This window comes from Lissotriton helveticus, chromosome 8 (assembly GCF_964261635.1).
Source record: "Lissotriton helveticus chromosome 8, aLisHel1.1, whole genome shotgun sequence".
Classification (NCBI taxonomy): domain Eukaryota; kingdom Metazoa; phylum Chordata; class Amphibia; order Caudata; family Salamandridae; genus Lissotriton; species Lissotriton helveticus.
The window spans coordinates 1,193,937,325-1,193,964,425 of record NC_136069.1 but is presented as its reverse complement, the minus strand read 5'-3'; positions in this window follow the sequence as shown (position 1 = coordinate 1,193,964,425).

The window sequence follows — 27,101 nt, the reverse complement described above, 5'->3', positions numbered from 1 at the left end:
TTTGGAAAGCAAGCTATAGATCTCTTCAAAATGTGCAATCCAGACCTCATCTGTAATATTGCAATCCAGGGACGCATTGTCAGTATTTGCAAAGAGAGGTTGATTTACTGTAGCCCAGAATTTGCAGCTGTCTCTCAAAACTTCGGGTGACAATAGTTTGTGCCAAGCTTCGTCCCTTAATTCCCGCTTCCTATCAGTTATCGCTAGCTTGTATGCCAATCTATGCTTGGTTACTAATCCCTTGTCCCTAGGGGTAACTTTAAGGGCTTTGAGAAGTGCAGCGTGCGCGTTTGAGCATCTTTTGTCAAACCACCTCTCTCCATACCCAGTTTTTGGCTTTCCTTTGATGGTTAGATTATCATTTACAAATGAGCAGATAACATTATAAGCATTTACAATGTCGGGACCAATTGCCTCATTATCTAAACATATAGTTATCTCTGCCCTTGTCGATACCAACAAGTCCGCTATGAAAGTGTCAGGTACCACTTTCGTCCACTTCAATCTTCTGCCTTGATCTTTTAAGGCAACATCCCTTTGTACCCTAAGTTGTGGATTTCTAAAAGACAAAGATCCCCCCGTTACCAAATCCATTAACACAGGGTTGTGGTCACTAAAGGTCGAGACCTCCACACAATAATTTAAGACAGAACATAACAAATAAGATGTAACAAAAACATAATCAATGATTGTACCCCTGTCCTTTCCCTTAAACGTGGGGTTCCTGAATTCTCCCATCCCACAACATGATTCATAGAGGTTCCAGTTAGCTAGGAATAATTCCAGGTTCTCCCCCTCTTTTGTGTGTTCAAAGTGGGATGGCGCAGAGAACTGTGGCCCCTCGTAATCCTTGCTACCACATTGGTTCACACAAGGGTGGATGTTTAGGTCCCCCATAAACAGAATCTCAAAAGAATATGACTTCCTGCTATAGCTATAGACAAATTGGTCTAATAGATCAAGGTTGTTTTCTGTTTCCACAGCGTTATAAAAGTTTAAAAATAATAACTTGTTTGTGTCAGACACAGAGAGTTCTACTGCTAGGCAGTTCTGACTACCTGTGTCTAACTGCTTAAGAGAGCCTTTAAGCTCCAAAGAGAACAATGACAATAGTCCACCCTTAGCTCTACCTGCAATACTTTGCCTAGCGGGAATATAAAAATGACAGAAACCATCCAATGAGAAGGAATTATGGAGGTCCCAGGTTTCTTGTAGGGATATGATGTCAAATTCAGAGATATATTCCCTCCATATCTCATCCCCCATTTTGGCCCTTAAACCAGCTATATTCCAGCTTATCATTTTGCATACGGGATGCAGTGTCACAGGATCAGTTATCGGTGGGCACTGCTTGTTTAGTCAGTCGTTCTCAGAGAGGTTCGAGAGTGGTGCAAAACGATTGGTCAGGGTGCAACCCAGAGGGTTAGATGTCCCCATACTGGAGGTGCCCTCCCCCAGCAGTGTCCTCTCTCTTGGATCAGGCTGAGTATCCATTGGGGTGTGTGTTTTAGGTGCTTTTACCCCACTCACAGGGCGGGCCACAACTAGTTGGGGCCTCCTTAATCTGTAGTGAGAGGATGGGTAGAAATAGCCAAGGGGGAGAGGTCTGATGCCCGGGTGTAATAAGTCAGACCCATCCCAAAAAAGCCGATCCGCCACAAAACGTGTTTTGAAATTAATCACTACACAATCCCCTTTTACGGTTTTCTCCCTGGGTCCAACCCAGCCCACTCTTCTCGCAGTGATTATGTCTAGTGCGATGTCCTCATCCCCGCTGCAATACTGTTGGCACCATTTTTTAGTTCTTTCTAAGAGATAACTTGGGCTCTCACTCACGTTAATTTGCAAAGGCGGGACACCCACTAACACAGCTACCAGGGGAATGGCTTGGGGCGGGAGGTGTAGCTTGATACTACACGGTGTTGTCCCTATAGCTGTATTGGGTGCTAGAGCATCTATCTTACTAGCTACGCTGGGTATAGATCCATCTTTAATGGCATTTTTATCTCATGGGCATACCCTTGTAGACTTATCACGTGCTGTCCCTTTTTCCTCCCTTGTGCCTGATGATAAACAGCGATTTTCCCTTGGAGCATCACTGGCGATGGCTACAGTAGAACCCCCCTTGGGCTGAAGTGTCACTGCTAGTTTACTTTTTAAAAGTCCCGCTGCTCCTGCATAAAAGATTCAATATGGTTACATTTCTTTAAGAGCCCTGACACACATGTATTAAGGACATCAACGATATCCTTGGCTATATTAGTGATATTGGTTCCAGGTGAAGATTTATGAGCCCTTCAATTCTATTGCTGAGTCTGGCTACCAAGTCCTCTTCCATCGACTCAGTTATATTGGCTAAGTGTTTAGTCTTTTTGATACACTTTTTTGGTTGTTTGGCCCCATTAACCTGTTTGGTAGGTGGAGCGTGTGTTGCTACCTGTACCGATGGAATACCCAGCCCACTTTCAGTCACCCCTGTATTAGAAGTTTCTCCTGGGTCTCCTTCAGGCAAAGTTACAGAGAGTTTGTCATGCTGTATATCAGGTGGTGTTAAACCATTGTCTTGTGTATCCTCTATTAATACAGGGTCAGACAGCTGTAGAGCAGTTGTTGTAATTCCCAGTTCTTTTTCCGCATCGGCAATCTCTTTAGTGATGACCCCTACGGCTGATGTCAGATATGAAATGATTGTGTCAGCCTTACGTGGGATCTTTGCCTTCTGAGAGTGCAGGGACCCATTACACAAGTTATTGCGCTTACCTATATCGACGTCTTAAGGGGGAAGCCCGTCCCGTCACCTGTCGTCCCCGGACGGCCACAGACGGCCCGGCGACACCCGCGCGCGTCCCGCGACGCGGGAGGAAGTACTCAGCTTTTAGCCCCGTGAGACAGGAAGTGGGTCCTGGCCGGCGTCGCCCCTGGCGCTCGGGGTGCTGGGAGATGTAGTCCCAACAGCACCTAACCCCACTCAGCGGCCGCAATGGAGTTGCGGCGGCGGGGGTTAGCAGCGCTCAGAGGTTGCAGGCAGCTGTCGACAGGTCAGTGGTGGTGAAAAGGCCCACGCCGTGGATTCCTCCCCCCTTGTTAGTTAATTCTGTGGCAAAAGGATATACAGTTGCAGAGTTTATGGACACACAGTCCTGAGGTAGCTTTGTTGTAATGGTTTAATACTGAGATATGTGCTTTATCTGAGGTAGATGTGGTTGATCGTCCCGGCTGAGTCTTTTAGCATCTGTGTCTTGAGTGCTCATTCTTTTCTTTGATCTGGCGACGCTCTTCTCTTACTCTATCCTGGTTGTGTGGTTTCCATGTCTTGTTGTGTTGGTGCTTGTAGGTATCTGCTTACTTCATTGGGGTCCTCAAATATTAGTGACCTCCCCTTGTTGATCATTTTTAACTTTGTGGCTCCCACAAATGAGAACAGGATGTTTTCTTTTCTTAATTTGTCTCTCTGGGCCAGGAATCCCTTTCTTATGTCGACTGTACTCTTGGAGTAATCTTGGGTTAAGATTATCTTGTGACCGTTCCATTGCATGTTCTGATTTTTCCTTGCTATTCCAGAAATAGCTTCTGTGTGTTGGGAGCGCAACGGTTTGCATATGATCGGTCGCGGACCCGGCCTGTTTGGTGTTCTGAAGGCTGGGACCCTGTAAGCCTTGTCCAGTTCAAACGGTTGGTCAAGTTTGACATTCGTGAGCTTGGGGATCAGTTCTTCGATGAGGACCATGCATGATCCTACTTTGTCTTCTCTCCCCTCCGGTACACCAAGGATTCTTATATGACCCTTCCTGTTGTGATCATCCAGCTCCACCGTCTGTCTCAGAAGTGTTGCCGTGGTCTTGGATAGGGCAGCTATGCCCTTGTTGGTTTGTTGGTCAGCGTCCTCAATGTCGCTGATCCTCTGTTCCACAGCTGTAAGCCTGTTATTGGCCGCCTGGATGTCAGCCCTGGCTGCTGCTAGCTCTAGTTGAATAGTGTCTGTGCTCTGTTTGGTTGATTTGGCTAGGTCGTGCACTTCAGCTAGTTTTTTCAGGATCATATCAAGTGTGGCGGTCAAATCTGCTCTTTGTTTTATGGGTCAGTCCGTGAGAGAGTCTCCCTTGTTCTTCTTCGGTTGTTGGTGTATTTTACCCTCATTCCCTGCCATAGTTGGTAGGCCTCTCTTTGATTGTATTAGCAAGTATCTTTGTCTGCTTTCTGCGCAGTTGGTGTGCTCCTTTGTCCCATGGTTGACGTGGACTGGGTACCTTCTCTGAGACTTAGTAGGGTTTGTTTTGAGTCTGATTTTGGTGTTTGTTTCTCCTTTACAGCCGAGACTTTGTGCACCTTTTGCTCCCCCCACCTGGTCTTGTCGGGCCTGAGTTGACCTTGTTAACCTTGTTGACCTTGGTGGTGCTATTTTTCTTAGTCGCCGTTGCTTTGTTAGTATCCTGTGCTGGAGCTAATGCTGGTGTAGGGTGCTTGCCTCTTGCTTTTATTTAGGGTCTTAGGCTTCTGTTTGATCGTCGTTGGGTTCTACTGGGTGGCCAATGTGTCTCTTTAGCCTCTAATGACCCTTTGCCCACGGTGGTGTTCCCCGTTTGCGTGGCTGTTTAAATATCCATTGACGGTATCGTCTCCGGTGCGGGCTTAGCTTCATTGTTGAGTCTCACTATCTACTCCCGCTACACTTCAGGGGGTTCGGGGAAGGTCGCCTGGCACACCCAAGATGGTGGCCTCTGGGGAGCACTCGCGGTTGCAGTTTCGGTTTCGTGTGTTTTTACTTAAGATGGCGGCCCCCTGTGTTGGGTAGTGGTTTCGTTTTCCCCTGTTGCCTGAGGGCTCTTCTCCTTAGGCTCGGGGGTAAATCGGGGGTAAATCTGGTAGGGCATCGGCGGGATGCGGGAATATTCCTTCCCGCTTGGTTCCCTGACCTTTTCTGGCAGTACCTCGGTATCTCTCTCGCCCCCTGTCTCACGCCGTGTTGTGGCCAGTTGTTTTCCCCGGCTCACTCTGATTCTCTACAAGGGTGTCCTCTTTTATTTTCACAGCCACAGTGGACCGGGTTAATTCCCAGTGACATGTCCCACGTGCCTGTCCTGCTGAGCCGCGTCTCTACCCAGCCAGTAATCCCTCTGCGTCATTCGCCTTTTAGCCCGTTTGATTACTCGTACTGCGCAGGGTGATGCTGTTTCCTTTTTCCTAAGATGGCGGCCCCCAGCGTAGAATTTCGGTTTCGCTTTCCCTTGTTGACCGCGGGAAGTCCTCCACAGGATCGAGGGTATAATGGGTGAGGCGGCGGCGGGATGCGGGGGTAATTCTTGTTTCTTGGAGCACTGACCTTGTCTGGCAGTATTTTGTGTGCCTTGCTCTACGCTGCTTCACGCCGTAGAGAGTTGTTTACTCCGGACCTCCCCAAATCAGAGTGCGGGCACCATCTTAGTACTGCGGGTCTCAGAGTGCCGGGAAACTATCGTTGTTTTTTTAACGCTTCTTCTTCGCCGAGCAGCGTCTGTTCACCGCCAGTTCTTTGCCCTGAGCATTCCTCCTTGCAGTCCGTTGGTTTACCCTGGCATTCAGTCGGTGGGTGAGGGTTTTTTCGTTTGGTTTCTCTCAGGGAGATGTGGAGCTCCGGATTCAGGCAAGCTGCCACATTGCCGTCCAAGCCACGCCCCCTTAACATTATTTTTGTTTCAGGTTTTCCTTTTATTCAAATTCATAAACGTCAGGGTAGCAGGTGGCAGAAGAGGATCTTTACCTTCTCACAGAGTGTTGCTAACTAAAAAATCTGAGGACTCCTTCAACAAAGAAACATGCGTCATATGCCAAACTAATACGAAAGAAGAAAAAGTAACATAAACTGCAGCTGGATAGAAGAGAGTTTGAGATGCTCCAGAAATACAGCAAGACGAAGTTCCTAAAAGATTGAAACTGATGGGTGAAGAGTATCAAATATTTTATCATTGTAACAAGTCAACAAGTTGTATACATTAGAAAAAAGCCTGGAAAAATCATCAAAATAATAGAAGAAACCAGTGAATCACAACAAAAATCTTAGTTTTCTGATAAAGCAACAACAAACAAACCCAATGCACATTCACTTAGAAGATCGATGGCAACCCCTCGTCTACCTCCAACAACTGATCAAAAAGCAGAGGATCTTCAATGTGTTATCTATGGTTTAGCCAGAACATGGGCCAAAGGGAGAGACAAAAGAACACAGTACAGAGTATGTAAGTCTCAAAGGGCAAACATATTTCTATTTGCAGCTAGTTTCTCTCAAGATGAAGTTTTCAGCCAAGTAGCTGATCTGACTTATCACCCTGCCCATGTAATGGGAGAGCACGCAAACAGCGCTACATATTCTCTTCTTTTGTACCTTTTATGACCCCCAAGGGAAAGCTTTGTTAGTTCCAGTGCTATAGAAATATAAATTTACCCAATGTAAGCCTGTACTGCACTTTATACAAAAGCTTTCAGATCCCTATGTGTGTTATTCCTTTGCCTCCTATTTATGGTCAGTGGCCAGTCGAAGACGCTTATCTTTACAGATGTTTTAAGGGACTGTTTTATTTGGTAATGATGAAATTGTGTAGCTATCGGACGGTTTTATATTTTATATGATGTATGTTTTAGAGGTTTTATTTAAGTATTTTAACTTGTTTGTATCTGTACTTTCTATGCATTGAAATAATGCAAAATAAACTATGTTTTGATGATTATGATGATGACAAATTAGGTTTGGATATCTTATCTCAGAAGTGAACAAGGCACAGGGTGCACTAAAGACATAACGCAAAGCCAGGCAATTTTTAATACACTCAGTTCAAAATCAAACAGCTTGAAAAACAACTTTGTAGAGTTTGTCAAAGAATGTGAAGGAAAATCAGAACTTTGCAAGTACTGGGGAAATGTTGTACACATGATAGCTCTAGTGAAAAATCTGGTATATGCTGATTGCGAAGGTGATTGGGAGCTGCACGTGATGACTGTGGAGTCACTGAATACTGTGTTTCGTGGATTACATTGCATAAACTACCTACGATATGGGTGCTGGTATTCGAAAAGCGTGAATAAGCTACAGGTGGAAAAACCATACCTCTACAAAAAGTATAAACAAAGACAATTTGTGGTGAAAGACAGATAGGGAAGGCTCAATGCTGTGGCTCCAGATATAAAACTGGACCAGACAATCCAGAGATCACAGAAAAGCTCCAAGGGAATTGTTGGTCAGACATGTAAAAGTGAATATGTTGCTCAGTGGCAGCTAGTTGACAATGAAGTCCTCTCTATTTGCAATGTTTTCAGAGAGATGACAAATTCGAAATTAATGGGCCATTGTGAAACTGTTCCTCACCACAAACGTATGGGAAAGAGAGGAAAACGTTCTAAAAAACATGTTGACAGCATTCTTCATGTTATGCAGCAGCAAGGAAAGCTCTTTGAAATGACTGAAACTGTGTGACTACACGACTTCATGACCAAAAATATGGGGATAACAATATAAAGGCACATCTACTAGATGTCCTGAAATAGGGACCAAAACTATACACAGAACTGAAGCAGGAGAGATTTGTATTGAAAGAGTTTCGGCCAATCAGGCACTACAAAACAGGTTACAAAACATAACTTTTATACGCACATATAGAGATGTATGAATCAAAAGAAAGAGGTGAATTTATCAAGGACATTTTGTCGTATGATCTACTTTCCAACAAATGCATTATTTGATGGAGATGCTGCAACCAACCCAGTGAAGTACAAACTCATACAAGAGCTCTAAAAAAAACGTTCACTTGAAGAATTTCAATACGAAAAGGTGTACTCATTGAAAACTGCTGTTGTTGTGGACTATGTCACAATTGTAAATGCTCAAGATTTCATCCATGCAAAACATCGGAGATGTCATTCAGACTTTTCTACAGATATAAAGCCAAGTGTGCACCTACCAAGAAATGTACATTATCTTTGAGTTATCTTGAACTACCTGTCAAAGAATGTGAGAGAAACAGATGAATGTGTACAAGTGTAACAACTGACCATCAAAAATTCGTCACCTATACCTGTGCAACTTGATAAATTCTGGTCATCAACATCTAATAGGATGAACATGAAGATGTTAACTCGCCAGATCATTGCTGTTGATACTGTGAACACTGAATTTCCAATTATTGAAAGTGGAATGATTGTCAATGAGTAGTTGGTGCCTGCAGAGAAATATTCAAAAGGTACGGGCAATATTGTTCAAGAACGTAACAGCAAATTTTGCTGTTGGCTGTTCAAAATCGTTCCAGTTGAATCATTGTACTATCAAATGACACAGATGTTATTATTACGCTACTTAAATTTGTTGCAATTTTCATAGGTCAAGGATTGTCGGAGTTATGGATATGTTATTGAACATACGAGAAAAGACCTTTAATCCCGCTTCATATACTGTATAAGAAACTTGAATCAGAGATGCCCAGTGTTCTTAGCAGGGCACATATTCTTACAGGTGATGACACTATGAGTAAAATTGGAACAAAGCTTGTAGCTTTAACTACTGAACCTGTGAAGTTTCCAAAAGGATTTGCTGAGACAGAAGAAGAATGTGACTTTAAATACATAGAAAAATATCTTGCGTGTGTGTGGAAAGCGAGTTCTGGCTGTTGCATATTTGACGATCTTCTGTACAGTGAGTTCAAGAGTTCAGTCCCGTTAAGTGACCTTCCAATGATGTCATATTCTGTTCCTGGACACATTAAAAGAGCATTCTACTTGATCTGAAGATGTGTAAATGTTTTGGATCTGCATATGTAGAGAAAGATCCATGTGAATTTGGTTGGGAAGATATTGATGGGGTGCTAAAACCTATGAAATTTCTAACGCCTCTACACACAGAACTTACATGTACATGTACTTTGTTAAACATGTGCAACAAAAAGATGTTCCTGTCTATATGCTGTTCTCAAATGTGCAGCATTCTGCAAATGTACCACGAGCAATTGCAGAAACAATATAAAGTGAACTATAAAAATGAGTTTAAAACAGGAGTGATAAAGATTATTTTTTCATATTCAGATCATAAACATTGTTTGATACATACCTAAAAGGATTATAACCATTATTATTTGTTTCATTTCTATATATGTCTGTTCTTCCTCTATTATAGTCACCATTTTGAAAAATGGCAGAAAGATTGCTCTATGGAGTTATTATCTGTCTCTATAAAACTACTTGACCCTCAAAACCTATGTTATGACACCAAAATGAATTATATAGGTCTCATGGTTCTTGAAATAATACATCATCATTCCAACACATCCGCCATTCTTTTAAATGTCATCCAGAAAAATTCGGCCCCGATCAGCAATGTCTACCCAAGCTAAATGGCTTCTCTAATGATCCAAAAACAAAAATACAAAATGAGAATCTCTGGACAACAATTTTTTTACGGAGGTATAACAGGGGGCCGGGATTATTACCAAACAGCTTTGATGGAGACCACTTTTTAAACCATCCAGAATCAATGTCTCTCCTGAACCACTGTCTAGGTTGGTATTAAGCTACAGCACGGTAAAAGAACTTATTTATGGAAATACTGGAAGCCACTACTAAGCACATCATGGTGTCTCCAGACACTTGATCAGTAGGAAATCCACAAAATGTTTCTGCTGAGTAAAACTGTGGGTCACAATTGACATTCAGTCATAGGAGAAATATCTCTATGATACACTCTCTATAACGCACAGAGGGGTCCATTCTGAGTCAGGTGAAGCAGGAACTCTGCCCGATTCCTAAGTTTCCTGGTTGCGGCATTGAAACCGGTTAAGCTTGATGTGATTTTGTGCACATTCTCCTTCTCAAGAAATGTGTGAGGAAATGTGCAGGGAATCAGGAAAAACATCCAGAATTGGGCACAATAATATAGGATCAGGCATGTTATTGCCCCTTTCCGGTAACTGAGAATGACTGGTAATTGGAATCAGAGGCGCAACTAGAGTCAAGTTTCGGGGGGGACTACTAAAAGATTCGGAGGCGGGGGGGGGGGGATGGGCTGATTCTTCCAGCAATATGCAGAGTGGAAATGCAGGGGCTCTAAGAAGGGGTGAAAACACAACAGAGCCTCGTCAGCAAGTAAATGGTCTTTTAAAGACCTGTGAAGTACTCAGGTACGGCTGTGTGTGTGTGCCCCGGAAGCTGTCTCAGCCAGGCTGACACACATGACGGGGGGCTGGAGCCCTTTGAGCCCAAGGGGCATTGCGCGCCTGATTGGAACTGAGATACCATCTGGAATCATTATGTCCTAACATAACATCTCTATGTCCAGTTACCTGTCCAGTTGATGCTAAGAATACCTCTGCCTGCTGGTATCTACTGGGGGCACTGACTATAGATGTTGGCCCAGCTAATGAAAAATCCCTTTTTCTTTCAGGTGAGGAGGACTTAATTAAAGAAGATAGCTGTTGATCCTCAGGAGGATGGAACCTGTCTATGAGAGTGCTGCCAGTAATATGGCTCAATGATTTAGCCGGTAATTGGATTATTCTCTTCTTAGTTCACTTTGAAAAATATAGCATAACAACAGCAGAACTCACTTTCCCAGAAATACCTGGAAAAGAAGAAGAAAGTCCAATAAACTCATGAGCCAGACTGCTCCTTATAGTCCCTATTGTCCTTTCATGGCACCTCTTGCTTTGCTGCTGCAGCTATGTAACGCCAGCTGTCTTCTTTAAATGGGGCCAGGGTTACTATCAAAATATGTGTTATCTGCGTTTGTTTAATGACATTTTCCTGTTACTGATTTAAACTGGTGCGTATTTTACTTATTTATGCTTTTGTTTCCCATTTAGCCGTGGGGAACTCATTCCTCCTTCCTTAACTCTCCAATTTCACAGCGGCCGCGCTCACACAGAGCCAACCGCATGAGGGCGCTCTTCCTCCTCATTGGAGGTCTCGTCTGATGATATTCGCCGTTTGTTCTTTGCAGTTGGAGCACACCAGCTCCAGAGAACCTCCTGACACAGCAGGGAGCACCGTTCCCGACCACAGAGACCTTTGACCCTCTCACCACCACTACCTGGAGTTAAATGCCCAATACTTGGGTTCTTTATTGAGAAAAAAAATACAGCAAAATGCCCTGGTCAACAAGAAGCTGTGAACTGAGACACCAAAGAAAAACAATTTTATGGCTGGACCGGAGGCCATAATTACGCTCTTCTTTCTTCACTTTGAACAATAGAACATAACAATAACAGAACTTACTGTCCCAGAAACACCTGTAAGTAAGAGGAAAGTTTCACTCAATCATGAGCCAGACTGCTCCTTAATGTGCTTAATGTGTAAAAGAATAAGTGCTAGGGCCCTCCCTCATCAGGAGATCGCTGCAGCTTGCACCACACATTGCCTCTCCCAGCGCTTCCAATGGCAGTGCCAACCCATTACTAATCATCACTCTCCTACAAGTGTGACAATTCAGCTTATTTCAGGCCCCCAAAGCTAAAAGCATGGCACGGGTGGCAGGCAATAGGCATTTTTAATATGTATTAAATTAATAAACAACTGCTGTTGTGCTCATCTTTAAATTGCACAGACAGCGCCACAATATGGTAGACTGTTACAAGCCCCGGGGTTAACAATGAAGTGCCGTAGAATCTGAAACCACCGCCTCAAATTAAGCACTGGCTCCTTACTGTCTCGTGTTCCTTTCATGTCCCTTCTTTCCTCGCTGCTGTAGATAAGTAACGCCAGCTCTCTTCTCTTAATGGAGCCTGGGTTACCGAAAAAAACGTGTGTTACGTGTGCCTATTTATGCTTTTTTCCTGTTATTGATGTAAACTGGTGCTTATTGTATCTGTTTGTGTGCTTTTCTTCACGTTTAGCTGTGTGTGGGAAAGCATTCTGCACTCCTTACTCTGCTCTAACTGTCTAATTTCACAGCGGCCATTTTTACATCACGCAGTCTGCCAACCGCACCAGGGCGCTCTTTCTCCTCACTGGAGGTTTCACCTAATGAGACCTGCCCTATGTTCTCTGCAGTTGGAGCACAACAGCTCCAGAGTGCTTCCTGACACAGAAGGGAGCAGCGTTCCTGACCGCAGGGCCCTTTACCTCTCTTCCCCTCCAACAGCTGGAGTCAAACGCCCCATCCTCGAGGTCTGTAAAAAATTAAAAATACACTGATTTGGGACCCACACCCAGATACACCTGTAGCCACGTAATTGTCTAGGGGGGCATCAGCGTCCCAGCTCTTGGACCCATCAATTAAGCCCCCGAAGATCCCACACTTCGCTAGCCTTCAGTGCCCTATAGATCCAATATACGGTCAAACAATTCTAAATTTTATATGAAATTTCCTTTCTCTCATGGGATGATTCGTTTTGTGAGGCTTTTGACACTTCTACGTAGAAGGCCGTTACCTCTGCCAGGGCTCCTCCCCTCGACAGCAAACTCCCGTAGTTGGCACATAGCAGCTCCGAATCTCTCATTGTGAGGGAAGACCTTCCTGTGCCCCCTGGGTCCAATCAGTCACAGAAGTCTGGCAAATTAGTCTATAAAGCAAGAGAAAATAGGAAACACGACCAAAGCATGGGCCTTGATGCCTTTGCCAGGCTTAAAAGGGCATTACTCTCCCACTCCTTCACCCCGCCTGAGGAGCAATACCCTCCTTCATCCATTCCTGAGGGCATAAAACTTGGGGATCCTCACTTTTCACATGAACCCTACCGACTGCAGACCCCTAGACAGGGGTGACTCCAATGGACACCCAAACAACAATCTGGGCCACTCTAGGCCCTGAGATCCCTCAACTGAAATCCTGTCACTGGTGCCGGAGCCTCCCAATACGGGGATTCCTAATAACACCATTTACAACATGCTTTGCCTGGAGGACATTTTACACCCGCTCCTCCGAGTGGGTCCCGGTCTGAGAAAATAGCCACATACATGACGGGCCACTGGAGACCACCCCTGGATAAGGATATTCACACTCGCCTCAGGGCAGAATTCCCCCAACTGTCCATGTATGGTTAGGTAGGGCTGGCACCAGAAATTGACAAAAGGATAGCCACTTACTTGGCTATATAGGTTCAATACCGTAAAAAGGGTAGAGATCGCTAATGGATATCATGCCAGAACAAGCTCCTGGACATGATTGGCTTCCATACAAAAATCCTGGATATAGCTAAAGAGGCCAAGAAGTTGGTCTCTCTCATTTCACTCAATGTACTATTTGGGGGACTCAGAGAGCTAAGATCTTTATGGGCATTGCCACTTTCACACTCTCTACTGAGAGGTTCCACTCTTTCTTGATTAAGGTAGATTCTAAGCCGTGGCACCTGACTACCTCTGAATTTTGGGCCTTAGCTTGGGGAGGCCTGTTCAGAGTCCACTTCATTAAGGAGTTGGGAAAATTGTTTCTACGTTTACTAGCCCTGAGCAGACTCTCGATTACACCGGAGCAGTCGGGTAATTTTAGTAATTCTGTGTTACAATTTGACACAGTAATACCTATAACTATTCGATTACTCCTCCTTACGTAATGAAGAGAATTTTTTGAGGGGGGGCGGAATGCTAATGCAAAAGCACATTTAGGGAGTGTGAATGGTCTAAAGCCCTGTGGCAGAGGGCTGAGGGCTTCGCGCTGAGCGCTGGGGATTGACTTTTTGCTTTTAATTCTACCTTGTTTGCGCTGCTGACTGCTAGCGGCTTCGTTGCTCTGCCTACCGCCGTCCCGCTGATTACAAGCGGGGAACGGCGACTTGTATTTTAAATATTCACCACGCCCATCCCGCCCTCCTGATCCCTCCCCCACCGCGTCACTATCTACTTAATCTTGCCTGTTCCCCCTCGCGCGCTGTCTAAAGCCCTGTGGCAGAGGGCTGAGGGCTTCGCGCTGAGCGCTGGGGATTGACTTTTTGCTTTTAATTCTACCTTGTTTGCGCTGCTGACTGCTAGCGGCTTCGTTGCTCTGCCTACCGCCGTCCCGCTGATTACAAGCGGGGAACGGCGACTTGTATTTTAAATATTCACCACGCCCATCCCGCCCTCCTGATCCCTCCCCCACCGCGTCACTATCTACCTAATCTTGCCTGTTCCCCCTCGCGCGCTGTCTAAAGCCCTGTGGCAGAGGGCTGAGGGCTTCGCGCTGAGCGCTGGGGATTGACTTTTTGCTTTTAATTCTACCTTGTTTGCGCTGCTGACTGCTAGCGGCTTCGTTGCTCTGCCTACCGCCGTCCCGCTGATTACAAGCGGGGAACGGCGACTTGTATTTTAAAATTCACCACGCCCACCCCGCCCTCCTGATCCCTCCCCCACCGCGTCACTATCTACTTAATCTTGCCTGTTCCCCCTCGCGCGCTGTCTAAAGCCCTGTGGCAGAGGGCTGAGGGCTTCGCGCTGAGCGCTGGGGATTGACTTTTTGCTTTTAATTCTACCTTGTTTGCGCTGCTGACTGCTAGCGGCTTCGTTGCTCTGCCTACCGCCGTCCCGCTGATTACAAGCGGGGAACGGCGACTTGTATTTTAAATATTCACCACGCCCATCCCTCCCTCCTGATCCCTCCCCCACCGCGTCACTATCTACTTAATCTTGCCTGTTCCCCCTCGCGCGCTGTCTAAAGCCCTGTGGCAGAGGGCTGAGGGCTTCGCGCTGAGCGCTGGGGATTGACTTTTTGCTTTTAATTCTACCTTGTTTGCGCTGCTGACTGCTAGCGGCTTCGTTGCTCTGCCTACCGCCGTCCCGCTGATTACAAGCGGGGAACGGCGACTTGTATTTTAAAATTCACCACGCCCACCCCGCCCTCCTGATCCCTCCCCCACCGCGTCACTATCTACTTAATCTTGCCTGTTCCCCCTCGCGCGCTGTCTAAAGCCCTGTGGCAGAGGGCTGAGGGCTTCGCGCTGAGCGCTGGGGATTGACTTTTTGCTTTTAATTCTACCTTGTTTGCGCTGCTGACTGCTAGCGGCTTCGTTGCTCTGCCTACCGCCGTCCCGCTGATTACAAGCGGGGAACGGCGACTTGTATTTTAAATATTCACCACGCCCATCCCGCCCTCCTGATCCCTCCCCCACCGCGTCACTATCTACTTAATCTTGCCTGTTCCCCCTCGCGTGCTGTCTAAAGCCCTGTGGCAGAGGGCTGAGGGCTTCGCGCTGAGCGCTGGGGATTGACTTTTGCTTTTAATTCTACCTTGTTTGCGCTGCTGACTGCTAGCGGCTTCGTTGCTCTGCCTACCGCCGTCCCGCTGATTACAAGCGGGGAACGGCGACTTGTATTTTAAAATTCACCACGCCCACCCCGCCCTCCTGATCCCTCCCCCACCGCGTCACTATCTACTTAATCTTGCCTGTTCCCCCTCGCGCGCTGTCTAAAGCCCTGTGGCAGAGGGCTGAGGGCTTCGCGCTGAGCGCTGGGGATTGACTTTTTGCTTTTAATTCTACCTTGTTTGCGCTGCTGACTGCTAGCGGCTTCGTTGCTCTGCCTACCGCCGTCCCGCTGATTACAAGCGGGGAACGGCGACTTGTATTTTAAATATTCACCACGCCCATCCCGCCCTCCTGATCCCTCCCCCACCGCGTCACTATCTACTTAATCTTGCCTGTTCCCCCTCGCGCGCTGTCTAAAGCCCTGTGGCAGAGGGCTGAGGGCTTCGCGCTGAGCGCTGGGGATTGACTTTTTGCTTTTAATTCTACCTTGTTTGCGCTGCTGACTGCTAGCGGCTTCGTTGCTCTGCCTACCGCCGTCCCGCTGATTACAAGCGGGGAACGGCGACTTGTATTTTAAAATTCACCACGCCCACCCCGCCCTCCTGATCCCTCCCCCACCGCGTCACCACCTATATAACCACCCATTATGTGTAAGCGCAGCGGACGAGCGCAGCGGGCGCGACGTAGGCGCGCCGGAGTTGCGCCAGAGTTAAGCCCGTCTGCGCCCAACCGCGGCCGGCCTGGGCTAGGGGCCATTACCCCTGGCTCTCGCTTCCAATATTCAGCCGCGGCCTTGCTCCGACTGCGGGGCCATTGGTCCCTTGATCCCTGCTCTATTCATCGGATTGCACTGCTGGGCTGTAACTCTCCCTGTCACGCCTGTCCATCTGGTTGCCCGTCCCCTCACGTGTCATCTCCGTCCCCCGCCCCACCCATCACTGATGACTCTCATCCTCCCTCATTATCTATCATATTACTTAATACTAGATCTGCTGCTAAACATCATCATGAACTCTTTACTCTTTTAGACACTGATAAACCCGACCTTCTACTGCTTACAGAAACATGGTTCACTGAAGCTTCCCTCCCTTCCCTCTTGGCCACCCTTCCCTCCACTCATTATGCCATCCGCGCCGACCGTCCTGGCGGGAAAACAGGCGGAGGCGTTGCGCTTATCGCCCGCTCAGATTTCCAGTTTCAAGTCCTCCCTTCTCCCTCCCTGGTCAGAATCGACTATTTGGTGGTCCGCTCTTCCTCCCTTTCACCCCATCTAGCCATAGTCCTTGTCTATCGTCCTCCTCAACAAACTCCCTCTTTTCTCCCGGCCTTTCAAGACCTACTTGGCACCCTGGCGGTCAACTATGCCTCGGTTTTAGTCCTCGGGGACTTCAATTACTGGCCTTCGGACCCTAAGGAGTGCGTGTCATCTAAGGATTTTTCAGAAACTCTTCTTTCTCTCAATTTTGTTTCTTTTGTCCACTCCCCTACTCATATTCACGGGCACATCCTTGACCAGGTCTGGTCCCTTAACTGTACCCTCTCCACGCTGGTGATTGCCCCTTGCACTTGGTCCGATCACTTTATTATTTCGTTTTCCCTTAGTCTTTTAGTAGCTAAGACCCCTATGTATATCAAAAATTCCTGGGCCCGTAACTGGGGTAAGGTCAACTTGCCTGATCTCTCGACCGCACTCCTGGCCTCTCTTCCCCAGCTATCCGGACTAGATTCCGCAGCCCAAGCTTCAGCCATTGATTCATGGCTCACGGAGGGAAGCGATTGTTTAGCTCCTCTCCGGTGTACCTCGATTAGGCGCCCTAAAGACGCCAATCGATGGTTCAACATCGAGCTGAAGGAATTGAAGCTCACCGTTCGTAGGGCTGAACGCAAGTGGAGACTGGATTACTCTCCGAACACCAGGACCCACTACGTTCACCTCCTGGGGACCTATAAGCGAAAAATCATTGAGGCCAAGAAAGCATATTTCTCGGCAAAAATCTTAGCGGCCGAGAATCAACCAAAGGAGATTTTTACCATCACTCATGATTTGGCGTTCTCGGACCGGACCACACTCAAGCCCCCCCCCCTCCCAGAAACTCTGCGATTCATTGAACTTGTACTTTGTCGATAAAATCACGACAATCAAATCCAATATCCCTCCGCCTTCTCCCTCTTTTGTTGACCCCCTCCTTCACCCGTCCCCTGCCACCTTTACTTCCTTTCCTCCACTTTCTGAAGAACTCCTCTTGTCCCTTCTCCCTAAAATTAAGTCCGGTTCCCCATCTGATATATGCCCGGCTCATATTCTACGGCAGATTTACACTGCCTGCCCGTCGCCCCCTCTGGGCTTCCTTAACGATTCACTAGCCCGAGGGGTTGTTACTCCTTCGTTAAAAGCCGCTTCTATCGTTCCCATCTTGAAGAAGCCGGGAGCCGACCCTTCTGTGATGGCTAACTATCGCCCCATCTCCCTTCTCCCTTTTTTGGCGAAGGTGCTCGAGCGGCATGTGACATCTGCACTCAGCGCCTTCGCCGAGGAGAACGGGAGGTTGGCCCCTTGTCAGGCGGGTTTTCGGCCAAGGCACTCAACCGAGTCAGTGGTGGTGTCAGTATCTGACTCCCTCAGAGAGGGTATGGACTCCGGTAGACCTCAGGCGCTGGTCCTTCTTGATTTGTCCGCCGCCTTTGACACGGTGGACCATTCCATCTTGCTTTCCCGTGTCAAGGCGGCGGGCGTAGGAGGATCAGCCCTCATCTGGCTCTCGTCCTTTCTGAGGGACCGGACCCAGGCGGTCCATCTTGGGGAGTTTTCAGCTACCCCCTGCCAGGTCCAGTGCGGTGTCCCCCAGGGTTCTTCTCTTTCTCCTTTACTCTTTAATCTCTACATCGCTCCGCTCATCTTTTCTCTACAGCACCTGGAGGTCTCGGTATTTAATTATGCCGATGACCTCCAGCTCATCTTCAATCTCTCTTCTAATTCTGACTCTATTTCTAATTTCCAATCTACTCTATCTTTCATCAGGGACTGGATGAATCTCAACCACCTGAAACTCAATCCCGATAAAACGGAACTTGTGGTGACGGGTGGTTGCTCCAGTCCCTGGAATTCACTCTTCTGGCCCCCCTCCTTTGGTTCCCCTCCCACTCCGGTTTCCTCTGTCAAGACTCTTGGTATCAAGCTCAACAATCAACTCACCATGCACTCCCAGATTGGTTCTGTGGTTTCTTCTTGCTTCCTTACTCTCCGCACCATTCGCTCTATTTCCCGCTTCTTTTCTTTTCCTGCACTCAAGCTAATTATGTCCGCACTGGTCCTGTCCCGCCTGGACTACGGGAACATTTTGTATAATGGTATCCCTCAGTACAGCCTTCGTAAATTGCAATTAGTGCAAAACCAGGCTGCCCATCTTGCCTTTGGTCTCCCCAAATTCCACCACTCCTCCCCTCTCCTGAAAACCCTTCACTGGCTCCCGGTGCGGGAACGTGCCTTGTTTAAACTCGGCTGCGTGGTGTTCCAGGCCAGGACTGGCCTGGCCCCCCTATTCATATCATCGGCCATCAAGGCCTATGTCCCTGGCAGAGACCTCCGATCCTCAGCCCAACTCCTCCTAGTTGTGCCCCGCTTCCGGAAAAAGAAACAGGGTGGCTCGAAATTTTCCTTTCTTGCCCCCTTGTTTTGGAACTCTCTCCCTTTTTACCTTAGGTCCCTCACTGATTATTCCGCTTTCCGCAAAGCCTTGAAGACCTTTTTATTCCCTCAGACTCTTCCCTAGGTTTTGTCCAGTTTCCAGCCGCTGCCTCAGTGACTGTCCCCGCTCAGTGGGCTGCCTTCGACTTTAGCGCCAAGAAACCGTTTAGGTGTATGTCGCGCTTAATAAATATTTTAAACTTAATGACTGCTCGCTATTCGTGTTCTACATTTAGGACTGTTTCTTAATGCAAAATGCATCCGTGCCTCAATTTTTCACACCAGGGTGTTTTTTGCACTAAGAAAATAGCGCTAAATGGCGGTAGTAAATTGGGGGAAAATCCTAGCCCAAGAGCACATTTAGGGAGCACGAACGGCTGCTTGCACTCGCTATTCATGTTCTGTTTCATTTAGTGTGATTTATTAGTGCAAAATGGATCCTCACATCCATTTCGGATGCAAGGGGCATTTTTGCACTAAGAAGCAGCGCTAAATGCAGAATTACTTTTTGTAATGAATGTGCTTTTCGCTAAAAGAATACACCCTAACCCAACACTCTCAAAAGGCAAGGCAAGACTCAGCACTTCCTTAAGGCGGGGTAAGAAAACACACTCAAATGTAAGTAAAATAACACATACACATTTATTAATGCGATATTTTGGAAAGGCAGGCCAAATATATCAATCATGGCAGACTCCCATATATCAAGTAAGTAATTAAAATAAACAATTGAAATAGAAGGCAATATGTACACAGGTAGCGAAGAATAGAAAATATATACAAGATAGAGAGAAAAGAGAGTGTGGTTAGGAACACCTCACTGACTTATTCAGCAACATCCTTGCCAACTCTAGCTGTAGGAAGTCCTTTTCAACAGCCCAGGAAGGAGTTTGATCGGGACCCAAGTTCCAGCACCAATACACAGTAATATGGTGAACTTCCACCTTGCCCACGAAAGCTTCCAGCTTTAATACCATTATTCAACGTGGGACGAAGCTTCTTGAAAACTCTGCCCCTTTCTCATTGGAAAAAAACGAGCTGGCTGGTACAGTCTGCGACAAGGCCAAGACAGTGGCTGGCCAAGCCTCTGTATTTTGACTCCGAGGTAGAGTTGTACATTCCACAGATAATATCCAGTTCACTCTGGTCGGTGGGGAGCGAAAAACAAGTGAGGAACAGAAAAACATGCACTTCCCACTTTGCAGCTACGTGCAAGCACAGAACATGGCGTCAGTTATGAAAATGGAGTCAGTTATGCAAACGCTGCCATGCCCACAGAGAAGCTTAAAGCAAGGTAGAGTTAGAAAGGAAGATGACATGAGGCCACGTCAAAGCCAATAGTAAGAACTCATAATATAATGTACTGTTCTACTCCGTGACGGCTCCCACTAATACAAGGCCGTCCTACATTAAGGCTAGGATAAAATAACACACTAAAGTCCGTCTAAGATGGTGGTAGTCGACGGTCATAATGGGGTGCTCAACCTCAAGAGTGGCTCTTTTAGTACATTCCATCCCATGACCATCGACTATCACCATCAACATATCTCAAGAAATTGAACCTCCAACTAAAGAAATAACCAGGAACAGAAAACTGTATTTAAGCAATAACTCATATGAAAGCACAAGTATAATACAGTGAAAACATGTACCTACCTGGGTGCCCCCGAAGCCACCCTCAATACCCTACAGAAAGTCCAAAACGCCGCGGCCCGCCTACTTACCGACACCCCCGCCAGATCCTCGGCAAAGCCAGCCTTGAAGCTCCTGCATTGGCTCCCAGTCAGAGAAAGGGTGGCTTTCAAGGCCCTCTGTCTGGCCCATAAGACCCTCCATGACAAAGGCCCACCCATCCTCAAGGATTTCATCATCCCTTACAAGGCGAGTAGGGTCCTCCGCTCAGGCGGAGAGAACTTCATCACTGTTCCCAGAGTCAAAAAGGCCCGGTCCGGAGGACGCCGCTTCTCGGTCCACACGGCCAAACACTGGAACAACCTTCCTCGGAGACTGAGAACTGAACCTAATCTTCTCCAATTCAGGAAGGCCTTGAAAAACTTTCTCTTTCCTTAAATCCCCCCCCTTCAATTCTGACCTCTCCTGAGTTCTGGTTCTAGCGCTGGGATGCTCTAGGGTTACTACGCGCTCTATAAAACCTTAAAATAAATAAATAAATAAATAAATAAAACATGAAAGAACATAACATGGACTTAAAATGGTCCATCCCTCGACCAATGACTACTATAACATATTGGCCTAAAATCAGCTACCTGGGGACGAAGCATAGATTAGAGAATAGGCACACACTGAATGCAACAACATAAAGATACTTGAATACATATCACTAATGCTATACCACCTAGAACAGAGCGAAGTTTACCAAAATCTGGCAACCACTCAAACAACCAATTCCACCACCCCTTCTCAGCATCCTGCTTGACATCTTTAGCTATCTTGTGTGAAGCATCAATGTGGGATTGAATTGACGTAGAATGATCTGAAAGATTAAAGCAACACATTCCCTCAAAGTCTGAACATCCATGATCATGTTTCAGGAGTGAGTAATCAATAGTGGCTCTGTTCTGCAATATTGCTTTTCGTGCCCCTGCACGTCTAATAAAAATTCTGTTAAGGCAATCGATGTATGATTAATATTTTTCACCATAAGATATGCTAATTCACTAACCGTTCTTGAATTATAATTACTAGGCCTGGAATACCTACTATTGAAGCAGCCAAACTAATATACTCAGACTTGGATAATAAATGCACTCCAGAACTACAATGTTCATCAAGCTGAACAGCTTCTCTCGTATTTCCAGCATGAGGTGATGGATCTAATGGGAACATCATGAGACTTAACCTAGTAAAGGCACACAGTCCACCTGTGACATTCACTGGAATATATGTATAAGTCACATTCCCACATGAGAATAGCCACCCTACAGGCAACTTGACATCGCTGAAATGACTGGCAGCAGATACCACATTTTTGCACACCATGTTGTTTTGCACTCTTGCACAAACATTGTTGTGTCTATGTTGACATAAAACGTTTTCCTTCCAAGACATAGTGGATGTATTTTTGTCAAGAAGAATCTGAGCACATTTACTGATGATAGTTGGGTCGCAAATTAAATTGCAACAAATGTCACCTTCAGTGATGTTAAATGTTATCACTTGAGTCATGTTTTTCCAATCATTATCAGTAATTTCTGGACAAAATCTGCAAAATTCTTAAAGGGATAGGTGAGATCGCACAACATGTTCCTCTACTGCCCCGTCTGCATTTGTGACATTAAAAGTCTGCAGAAGCACATTAAAAGGGGTAGGCACAGTTACGAGGCTTGTGGAAACGGCATCCAAAGTAATTTTCATATGTGGCATGCAGAAATATGATCTGTTGAGAATAGTCTGTGCTAGGTACGACCAAACGTTATCACTTGGAGTCAGCATCGCTGTCAGTCTGCGCAGTCGGCTGCCTACTTCGGCATGAGGGGCTCTTCGCCCCCCCCCCCGGCCCCACCCGTACACGACCAAAAGGAGTCCAGCGAGCGTAAGCAGAGCACAGACACGCCATATGTGATCTAAAAGAACAGAAACAAAACAGGTATTACTCAATCTCGCAAATAACATTTGTCAGTAGGCACATGCTCCCATTTCTCCTGCCCTGGCTTTATTATTAATAGCTGTACAGTAGTGTAGGCATGGTTATGCAGCTACATCCCCAATGGAGGCACGACGGTAGAGTACAAAACAATGATTCAAGAGTTTCAGTTGAACATTTGAAATGTTTATTTTTGCAATTTATCGCATTTTCTCCGTAGATATTGAGATCATATCTAGTACGAATTTAATGGTACGTGGTAGAAAGCGGGGAACGCCTCCAATGCATTTCGGGCTGATAGCCCTTTGTCAAGGAGCGCTGTAAGGAAGACGAAAAAAGTGCTGTGAGCATAAAAGTATATGGCGGCTTCTAATCTATAATGCTTAATAGTGCCGATCAATAAGGTGTGCAAATTAAACAGATGGATGATGGTGGAGAAGGTGAAACGCCTGGCGTCAGCGCGTGATGGGTCCGGTAGGGGGTGAAGGGGAGGTTGTACTGGGTTACCAACGTCGACGGTACTTACTTCGTTGGTGGGTTCGAAAACTAAGCTGTGCCCCGCCTAACCCTATATCTTTATTATTAATAGGACATTGTCCTTTCCTGTTACAATGATTTCTGCCTGTTCGGGGGGGGGTCTATTGGAGTTGAGCCAAACCCTCCTTCCCCACGTACAGTGAGGAGGGCTGAGGCAGTCCCCTTCTTTAGTACCCCTCCGTACACTGGTATGATCACCATTTGAGCAACACTGTCTCCAGATTGTATAATCAAATCAGCATCTCCACTATTAAGTAGGATGACTTTAATTTCACCTTGATAATCTGCCTCAATGACTCCTCCCAGCACCTGGATGCCCTTAGAGCCAATCCAGATCGAGGGGCAATTAAACCAAAGTGCTCTGTGGGAATCTGAATTCCCACTCCTGTCTCAATGGGTGTAATATCTCTTGGTTTCAATCTGTACAGTTTTAAAGCATGCAGGTCAAGACCTGCAGCCTCCGGTGTCGCTCTGTATGGAGCCAAAGCTCCAGGAACTGTCTCCCCATAAAGAATGGTATTAGTGGCCACATGAGGCTGAATCTGCAAAGCTGGAGTTAACATTTGCATTAAAGGTGTTTCTGCATTTGCTAAAGGTCTATTATTCAAAATGTGCAAGGCTTCACTCAAACAATCTCTCCAGTTTTTCAAAGAGCCATCGGACAACTTTCTCAGTTGATCTTTTAACAATCCATTCATGCGCTCAATCAAACCTGCAGCCTGTGGGTAATATGGGATCTGAAAGATCCACTCAATATTGTGTTGCACACAATATTCCTGCACAAATCTGCCTTTGAAATGAGACCCATTGTCACTTTGAATCTGTAATGGAATTCCATAATACAAAATCAGCAAGTTTAGTGTTCTCAATGTATTCACCTGAGTAGCACGTTTACATGGAAACGCAATCAAATATCCAGAGTATATGTCCACAGCCGTGCACACATACTGACATCCTCGACTAAGTGGCAGGGGCCCAATATAGTCAATTTGCCAAATCTGTGCTGGTAATTTTTCGTCTTCCTAGCTGACCTCTCACTATCTGTGGGACTGATCTATGTAGGGCATGCTTACAAATAGAACACTGCAAAATCACAGTTTTCATCAAATCTAGGGGAATGTGTATCCCTCTATTCTCTGCCCACCTGCTAGTAATCTGCTCTCCAAAGTGTCCACACTTCTAATGTGCCCACTTTGCAATCCCAACCAGGTCAGAATTCTGTGTTGCCACTTTGGCCTCTGAAATCTTAGCTTTTTCATCTGTGAGAGAATTCAATCAGCGGTCATGTGAGTCAGTGGAACAATGAGCATCCACATGATACACGGTAACTGTACTTTGTGTCAACATGGTCCAAATCTCTTTCCACAATTCCTTACCCCACATCTCCTTTGCATTTATCATCCAATTATGAGCATGCCACATGGGAAGCCAAGTTGCTAACCCATTGGCAGTCGACCATGAATCAGTGTAAATATGACATGTTCCTGGCAGTTCTTGTTTCAAAGCTTGATACACAGCATATAGTTCTGCAAACTGACTACTCTTTCCTTTTCCAGTAGTGGTCAACAATTTCTGGGTCACAGGATTGTATGACACCGCCTTCCAGTGCCTCTTAGCTCCTACATAACTGGCTGCACACACATGCTTCTTGTCCTCCATGGACAATTCGCCAAATGGCTTACCCCACTTTACAGGAGATTCCTGTATCTCAGGTACATCATGCAACACCTCTGTCTCTTCCATTGGGCCCTATCCTGTATATACCACCTCCTGCCTGGCTTCCTGCGCATGTCCTATTCTATGAGTTTTGGAGGAACTCATCACCCACTGCATTATTGGAATTTCAGGTCTCAAAATCACATCATGCCCTAGGGTCAATTGCTAAGTATCCACTAGAGCCCAATAGCATGCAAGTAAATGTTTTTCAAATGGAGTGTATCGCTCTCCAGCATCTGGCAGTTTCTTTTTCCAGAACCCTAAAGGTACTTTCGTTCTTCCCTGCTTCTGCCACAAACTCTAACTAGCATATGACCCTTGCTCTGTCGCATTCAGTTCAACATCTCCCTCTCGTACTGGCCATAAATCCAAAGCATGCTGTATAGCCTCTTTTGCTAGTTCAAATGCAGTTTGCTGCTGCTCTCCCCCTTCAAATGCATTTTTCTTTCGGTAACTTTGTACAAAGGGGCCAAAATATGACTCAAGTGAGGGATATGCTGTCTCCAAAAACCAATCAAGCCAATGAACCTCTGAGCTTCCTTTCTGTTCTGTGGCACTGCAAATTCTCTAATCTTTAGTTTCACTTGGGTCACCACCTCTCTGTGTCCCTGATGCCACTGAATACCCTAAAACGTTACACTCTGAGAGGGTCCTTGTAATTTGACAGGATTTATTTCCCATCCTCTGCTCTGCAAATGCTCCACAATCCTGTCTAACTGAGTTTGCACTTGTTCTTGTGTCTCTCCCTGTATCATCACATCATCAATGTAATGACAAAGCTGTACTCCAGGATTAACTGACACCTCATCTAAATGCTCCGCCACCAGCCGGTGACAGATCGTGGTTCTATGCAAGTACCCTTGAGGCAAATTTTTAAATGTCATTTTTCTACCATTCCATGAACAACTGAACTGCTCTTGACATTCAGGGGCAATTAGTATTGAAAAGAAAGCATTGGCAATGTCAACAGTCACATACCAAGTCCCAGGGTGCCTCTGTATGTTCTCAAATAAAGTAACAGTGTCTGGGACAGCAGCAGTCAAAGGAGGTGTATGCGCCAAGAATTATCACTTTTGCGCACGGGCCACATAGGATTATTCCAAGCGGTAGTGATTGTGGTCACCACCATTGCCTTTATCACGTCCTGTATGGTTGCACGGATCTCTTCATTCCCACCTGAGATTCTGTACTGTTTTAAATGAATTACCTTTGTAGCCTGGGGCACCTTCACTGGGGGAATCTTCAAGTGGCCCACCCTTACAGTACCAACTGAAATGTACTTCTTTGATCCAAAGTGATAATGCCCATCTTCCAAATACATAGTCATTCCCTTCAAAATATCAATTCCAATAATATATTCAGAAAGTGGCACAATCAATACAGTGTATTCTCTTTTTGGTATTCTCCCCATTTTTATGTGGACCTTTGTTTGCACTGCTGGTGTCTCTTTACCACCTAAGCCTGTAATTGTGCTATACTGTCCTTTAAATTTCCTGGATTTCCATATATCATAGTGGCTTCCGCTCCGGTATTTACTAGGGCTCGGGCCCTCTGAACATTACCATGTTTCCAATACATTTCTATATCCACATAAGGTCTATTGTCTTTGTGAGTCCATCTCTGCACTGGAGCTTGACCTATTTCCTAATCTTCCTTGTATCTGTTAGTCTTTGCCCAAGTCAAATCCTGGTACAATCCTTCATATCTTTTAGTTTTGAATTCCTCCTCCTTTCAGTTCTCAGTGAGCCATTCGCTCTTTAAGTCTCTCTCTACCTTCCTGCTTGAGCAGGCAGGTCTCTCCCTCTCCTTTTCCTGCTCTTCGCTCTAGCCCTCGTCTGACTGTTTTCACGTTTTATTCAGTTTATTCACTCTCCTGCTTCCTCCCATCTAATCTAGACCTTTTTTTCGGTACATTTCCCACAGACTTTTAGTAGTTATTCCATCTATCTTTTCTTTTTCCACACCATCCTTCAACAGAGGCATACACATATCTCTTCTAAATAGCCTGTTATTGTCTGTACGAGTCTCAGACCTAGAAGCTCTCTCAGTTTTCATCCATTTCCCCAATTCTCCTAACTCACGAACTGCCTCAACCACCTGCTCCAAATGATTACCAGTCTGATTGATCAGCAAAGTCATCACTTATTTGTATGCAGGAGGAGCTGTACAACTTATCTTTTTTCGCACAGACGCATTGAACAGCCCATCCTTCAACCTATGTCCGGTGTCCAGAAAAATAGCAGTTTTCATCACCTCCTCTTTAAGCCTCTGTTTAGCAACTCTCAATTTATACCAAGGTTTATCATTCACTGGCCAATCTGACTCTGTTGGGTATTTTATTCCCAGTATAAGAATTGGCTTGGTAGTTTGGTTTGCCCTGTTCCCAGCATGC